The sequence below is a fragment of the Psammomys obesus genome, unplaced genomic scaffold (assembly GCF_907164565.1).
Source record: "Psammomys obesus unplaced genomic scaffold, mPsaObe1.curated_primary_1811, whole genome shotgun sequence".
NCBI classification, from domain to species: domain Eukaryota; kingdom Metazoa; phylum Chordata; class Mammalia; order Rodentia; family Muridae; genus Psammomys; species Psammomys obesus.
The window spans coordinates 11,982,904-11,989,597 of record NW_026596040.1 but is presented as its reverse complement, the minus strand read 5'-3'; the positions used below and the strand labels follow the sequence as shown (position 1 = coordinate 11,989,597).

The window sequence follows — 6,694 nt, the reverse complement described above, 5'->3', positions numbered from 1 at the left end:
GAAAGAAAGAAAGAAAGAAAGAAAGAAAGAAAGAAAGAAAGAAAGAAAGAAAGAGAGAAAGAAAGAAAGAGAGAGAGAGAGAAAGGAGTACCAATGTAATTTGGTGGATGGTCTTATACATATAACCAATAGAGTTGTATTCTATCATAGTCTAGTCTTCTAATCACTAGGTCTTAACCAACAATCTATGGGTTCTTCCTCTAGTATAATCCCCGTGAACTTTCACCATCTGGTTGAATTTGTAACAAGCAAAGATGTGTAGTCTTGGGTCCATTCTTGGGGTTAGGTTAGAGGCTCTCGTTGGCAGAACTGCATTATACCTGCACTCACTTGCTCACGCCCATGATCCCATTCTGCTACATGGAGATAACAGAGGGTGACCCTACAGACCAATGTTCACAGGAGATCTCAACAAGGAGCATTTGAAAATATGACGCGTGAAAAGTGTGGGGAATGTTGTTAACAAGAAATCTACTAGATATGATGGAAGTCACAATAAAGGGAAAACTATGTTTCAATAATGAGCAACAAAATCACCTGAAGCCGCCTTCATTGAATCTGCTATAAAGTAAATATACCAACAAATTATTGTTTTCTAGCCCATTTTATATATGTGTGGCATGACATTTTGGAGAATGATGAGACTTAGAATTCAAATTGAATTCATTTGGAATCTATGTAACTAAGAATGTTATATCAACATTTTTATTCATTGTAAACACTAAAATCCCAATTAACTAATGCTGTGACATCAGTTTTTTTCTGATAACTTCCCTTCATTACAGATTGCCAGCCCGGAAGGACTGGGCATTCAGTTCTGACCCAGGTTTTCTCTATCAGTTCATCAGACAGGTCTCAAAACATAGTTTTATCGGTTGAAAGGGCTATCATGTGTCAAGGGTGTCATGATGCTCATTCATCTTGATCATAGTTAAAGACAACAAGCCAAAAAGCAAAGAAATAAACCATTTTTTTTTTTACTTAAGTCAACAGTATAAATAAGTAAGCAGCAAGAAGTGATGCTGTCTCCCAGCGTTCCATGATCTCCATGGGACACTCCCAGGAAAGGATTGAGTGTAAATATAGAAATGAGTAAGAATCAATGCCCAGAGTCCTCACTATGTCCCCACAAACAAGAGACCAGTAAGTAATGGGGAAGGGTAGAAAAATAAATGAATCAGCAAACATCCTTATAACGAAGTCTTTGGAAGCACTCAGCCTCGACATAGGAGACAACCAAACATCTGCAGGGGTGCCAGAATTTGGAGTACGGGTACACAGAGTACCTGCCTCAGCAGGTCCAGACACAGAGTCCCTGGTCTTGGCAACCCTCTCCAGAAAGCTACAATGTAGAGTGTCCATGAGACCTTTGTGGGGAAAGATAGACTCCATATGAATGCTGCCACACAAATTGTGAGAGCTGCCAGAGCAGACCTGAAATAGCACGTGTAAGACTTGGTCCTAGAGCCAGTCACTTCACTAGCAGATCGGTTGTTGAATGAATGAGAATGGTTAAAACAATAATTCTAGTTCGCAATGGGTGCGAATGGCCATGAAGGAAGAGGAAGAAGTGGAGTAATACAAAGGAGCTAAATCTCAGAAACAAAATACGTCTTTTTCATCCAAATAATCCTGAGTGGATTTTATTACAGCCGCTATAAATATTTTAATTGGATGAAGGAAAACTGAGTCAGCACGAAGTAGAAACTACAGAAAAGGCTGCCAATCTGTATTTTGGTGTTTCCCATTCCATACAAGTAGAACAACTGAGAATCATTTAAATCAAGTGGCCCTAAGGGAAAAGCTACATCCAGAGTGTTGACTCTTTAGAGACATCGTTTCTTTTAGGAAAACTCTTATTAGAAGCTACTACAAATATATTTGCCATTATCAGCAACATTTGAGTCATTAGCTACATGCTTACTTTGTGAACCTGTTTGATAAATAATGATTACTTTCAAATAAATGAAATGTTTTCTTGGTTTCATCATATTCTATAGATAGTAACCATGAGATATTGGGTCATATAAAAGTCAAAAATAAGATTATCAAAGCAATATTAAACATGTTTGGTTTAAAATACATACTTAGATATCAAATGGTCCCCAAAATTGTGACACATTAGCATAATCTGCTTTATGCCAGAGCATTTATACTAAAATTTCAAAGTCATGAGTATGTGAATTTATATTTTACAATATAAAAGATATAAAATCTAGCCAACTCAAGTAAAATTTGCAAAGCCTCCAAGGGGTAAAACCTGGTTCTAATTTTCTATATTAATATTATCTAGATTCTCACACAAGTAAAAGCATATAACTAAGAAGAACTAAATACTAAAGGTAATAATCATGTCCTTGCTTCTAGGCATATAGATTAAAACATACAAATGTACATTCTAGAAGGAAGGTAATCATTTTAAATAATGAATATGAAAACATCAAGATAGCAAAATCTTAAATTCTTGAAAGATATTTAAATTTTGGATGGATAAAAGACATTAATATATTTTGAACACGCTGCCATCAATTAGTTCTTAGACTAAAATAAACAAAATCTGAATATTTGTCTTTTTTTTTGGAATCTGTGGGATAGGACAGAATTAGTATTTTCTTGCCTCAATTTCCATGTGGTTTTCATTTAAATTAAGTGTCATCAATAAATGATACTGTTTTTGAACAAGTTTTGTCCATTTTGACAAAACTCTCATCCAAGATGACAATTTTCTTCCAATAAACTATAATCTATTGTTTTTAATTTGATCTGTTTTCTTCTAAACATTTCCTGGCTTGTTAGGTGTATACATGAATTTCCTAAACTGTGGAATTATTGGGATTACTTTTCTTTTTCCCCTGAAAGAAATGCATTTTATTCCCATTCACAAAAAATGGATTAAGTGAGAGATTTTAATTACTTTTATTGGAAGCTAAGCATCTACTACATAATAAATTAAAAATAAATTATCAGGTAATAAATATATTAATTAATTAGCTTGATTTTTTCCATTCCACAAAGTGTACTGCAGAATATCATACTGCATACCATACATGTACAGAGTTTATGTTTATCAATGAAAGGTCAGTTGTTTAAGAATAGCTTTGATATGTCTTAAACAAAATGAAACAAAAACTGAATATTGAAATTCATTTAAGATTATATTGCATGTGAAATATTTAGAAAAAAAATTTAAATTTGCAAATTTAAATTTGGATATGCAATATGGATATGCAAAACAATTTCTGGGTCTTGGGGTGATAAAGATAACTATATTAATGATATAATTTTCCTTGTCTTCTTCCTCAGTAGTAGGATTACAAGCAGGCTGTCATGTTGAGCTAGCTGTCTGTGCACACGGCTTTTACATTTCTTCTGGGGACCTGGACTCTAGTTATGATATAATACCCTAGTTTAGCCACCTACATATTCAAGATACAAAACTTCTTAATGTGTGGGTAAAAGTTGTCCTATTAGATGTCACAGTGTGCACATCCTACCTTAATCTTTGTGTAGCCAACCTTTCAACCTTCTTGAGGACTCTGATACCACATGAATTAACTTCTTGGAAACAGTTCAACCCCAAGGAAAGCAAAGTCTCTGCGTGGTACTATTAAAGTCTTTTTCTTTATAATTGGCCTCAAAAGAGTTACCAGTCACCTTCAGCCTTGCACTGTCTGTCTCTAAAGTTTCTGGTAATTCATGAAATATGTACCCACTTCTGTAGTTCCTATGACCATGCCCTTTCTCAAAACTTTATTTAATCCTCAGACTGTACAAAACCATCCCATAGTTGTTCTGTCCCAATTATCTACAAACTGGTAAAAGCTCTAGCCACTAGTACTTTGTATGCAAATTCCCTCATCCACGGCTGGAGATGATGCCTGTTTGCCAACTGGTTACTGTCTTCAGAATCCATTATAGAGGTTGTTAGGTTTTGACTCCTTGTTACAAAAATCACGTGTCATATATATGTGGGCTTTCCTAGAAAGCAGACTCAAAGATGGAGTTGGGTAAGGAACACACTTTTGGAATCAAAGCCTACACTGGGGCTATGGAATCACAACTGTGCAAAATAAAATTTGAGTTGATATGGAATTGCAATAAAGACCATATTAATCCCACGTGTACTCTAAAACTGGTAAAACCGTCCCAAATTTAGGTCAGTGGATGGAACTTTAGAGCCTCTTGCCATTGAGATGGCCACAGAAAAAGGTATAAGTCTATATCAGACAGCTCCCTTTAACCTGGGACATATGCTGGGGGTGAGATTTACTTTATCATTACCGGCAGCAAACACATGATGCAATTTGGAGGAATGGGTATCCACGTTCCTAGGTGGTAATCTGAGGACAGCAGACCACAGCATCTACCAAAGAAGGCTCAGAATGCCACTACTCTCTAGAAGACATTCTTATCCTGTGGAGATCCTTTTTGATTCAAAATGGAGTTATTCCCTGGCAAAATTATCCCACTGAATGCATTTTAAGTTATAACTATATTTCAAGTGGGCCCACAGTGGCACCCACCAATAATCACAGTACTCCAGAAGGTAAGTTAGAAGTATCAAAAATTCAAAGCCAGCCTGAGCTGCATACCAAGACTCTTTCTTAGAGAAAACAATCCAGATACGATATGTACAGTATCAAAAATAATAGTTAAGCAACTTACTATGCTTTAAAGAACTGTCTATCTTGAAGACTGTATGACTGACTGAAGTACGGTTCTCCTCAGCTGCCCACTGTTTCCAGGGAGCATCACTGTGTCCTGTTGGCCTGGAGAAATGCTCGAAACACTGAACTCAAACTTTGAAGTATGTTTGCTATTGCCAAATGCTCACTGCTCTTGTACGAGGTTGAAGGTAGCAAGTCATAAGTCATACTACTCTACGTTGGGGGCCATCTGCACAGATAAGATATGTACCCAGCTCTCTTTGTGCACTGTTCCTTTTTGATGTGACACATTTGTATTGGGAATCATTGGTGTGTTTCTGTCTCTATGTTAGATTTTTTAATCTTTTAAGGCTAGAGATGATGCAAATGAAATTCATTTAAGATTATATTGCATGTGAAATATTTAGAAAAAAAAATTAAATTTGCATCTGGATATGCAAAACAATTTCTGGGTCTTGGGATGATAAAGATAACTATATTAATGACATAATTTTCTATTATTTTTACATTTTACTGTTTTAAATATTAATAATATAAACCAACTAGAGAGTGCTGCTCTTTATTATATTATTCAATATTAATGGCACTTTGCACTTACTAAGTACTGGGTAATACATTATTTTATAGAATCATAGTTAACACTCCTAGAATTACATCAGAATTCCAAATGAACTAGGCAAAGTTGCATCCTGGGCACTGTTAAATGGTGATGTTTGTTTTAGAGAAGGTGAACAATAGGGATGAGAATGACTGAGGGAAATAATAGAAGACAATTTGGTGCTTTTAAGCATGGCTGAATTTAAGGAAAAGTTTTAATGCATACTTAAGCACAGGCATTAAGAGAGGAGACACTTTGAAAATCAATCTGGTGCTTTCTCATACAATTAGGAATAGTGCTTTCTTAAGATCCAGCTATAACACTCTTAGGCATATATCCAAAAGCTGTTCAAGTACACAACAGGACATTTGCTCAACCATATTTGTAGCAGCTTTTTTCTTAAATAGCCAGAACCTGGAATCAACCCATATGTCTCTCACTTGAGGAATAGATATAGAAATTGTGGCACATTTACACAGTGGAATACTACTCAGAAATTAAAAACAAGGAAATAATGAAATTTGCAGGCAAATGGTAGGATCTAGAAAAGATCATCCTGAGTGAGGTATCTCAGAACCAGAAAGACACACAGGGTATATACTCACTTAGAGGTGGATATTAGACATATAATATAAGATAAACATATTAAAATCTCTAAACCTGAAGAAGCCAAGCAAGAAGGAGGACCCTGGGTAAGATGATCAATCCTCACTCAGGAAGGCAAAAGGGACAGACATTGGAAGAGGAAGAAAATAGGAAACAGGACAGGAACCTACCACAGAGGGCCTCTGAAAGATTCTACCCAGCAGTGTATCAAAGAAGATTCCGAGACTCATAACCAAACTTTGGGCAGAGTGCAGGGAATCTTATGAAAGAAGGGGAAGATACAAAGACCTGGAGGGGACAATAGCTCCACAAGCAGAGCAACAGAACTAAACAATCTGGACCCAGGGGTCTTTTCTGAGACTGATACTCCAACCAAGGACCATGCATGGAGATAACCTAGAACCCCTGCATAGATGTAGCCCATGGCAACTCAGTGTCTAAGTAGGTTCCCTAGTATTGGGAACAGGGACTGTCTCTGATATGAACTCTGTGGCTGACTCTTTGATCAGCTCCTCCTAAGTGGAGAGCAGCCTTACCAGGCCACAGAAGAAGACAATGCAGCCAGTCCTGATGAAATCTGATATGCTAGTTCAGATGGAAGGGGAGGAGGACCTCCCCTATCAGTGGACTTGGAGAAGGACATGAGAGGAGATGAGGGAGGAAGGTAGGGTTGGGAGAGGACTAGGGGAGAGCCTCCATGTGGGATACAAAGTGAATAAACTGTAATTAATATAAAAAATAAAAATTTAAATTTAAAAAAAAGAGAAGATACCCACACACATAAGAAAAAAAGGTACTCAAGGCAAGGGTGGGCAGGCTGCTC

General features: G+C 36.6%; 1 long non-coding RNA gene across 1 annotated transcript in view; it reads left to right on the top strand.

The window, feature by feature from the left end:
- The window catches only part of LOC129687882 (uncharacterized), a 24,637-nt gene extending 19,762 nt beyond the window's left edge, over positions 1-4,875 (top strand). The window contains exon 3 of the long non-coding RNA XR_008721835.1: positions 4,729-4,875. This is a non-coding gene — a long non-coding RNA (uncharacterized LOC129687882). The remainder of the gene's footprint in view (positions 1-4,728) is intronic.
- The last annotated feature ends 1,819 nt before the right edge of the window (positions 4,876-6,694 follow it).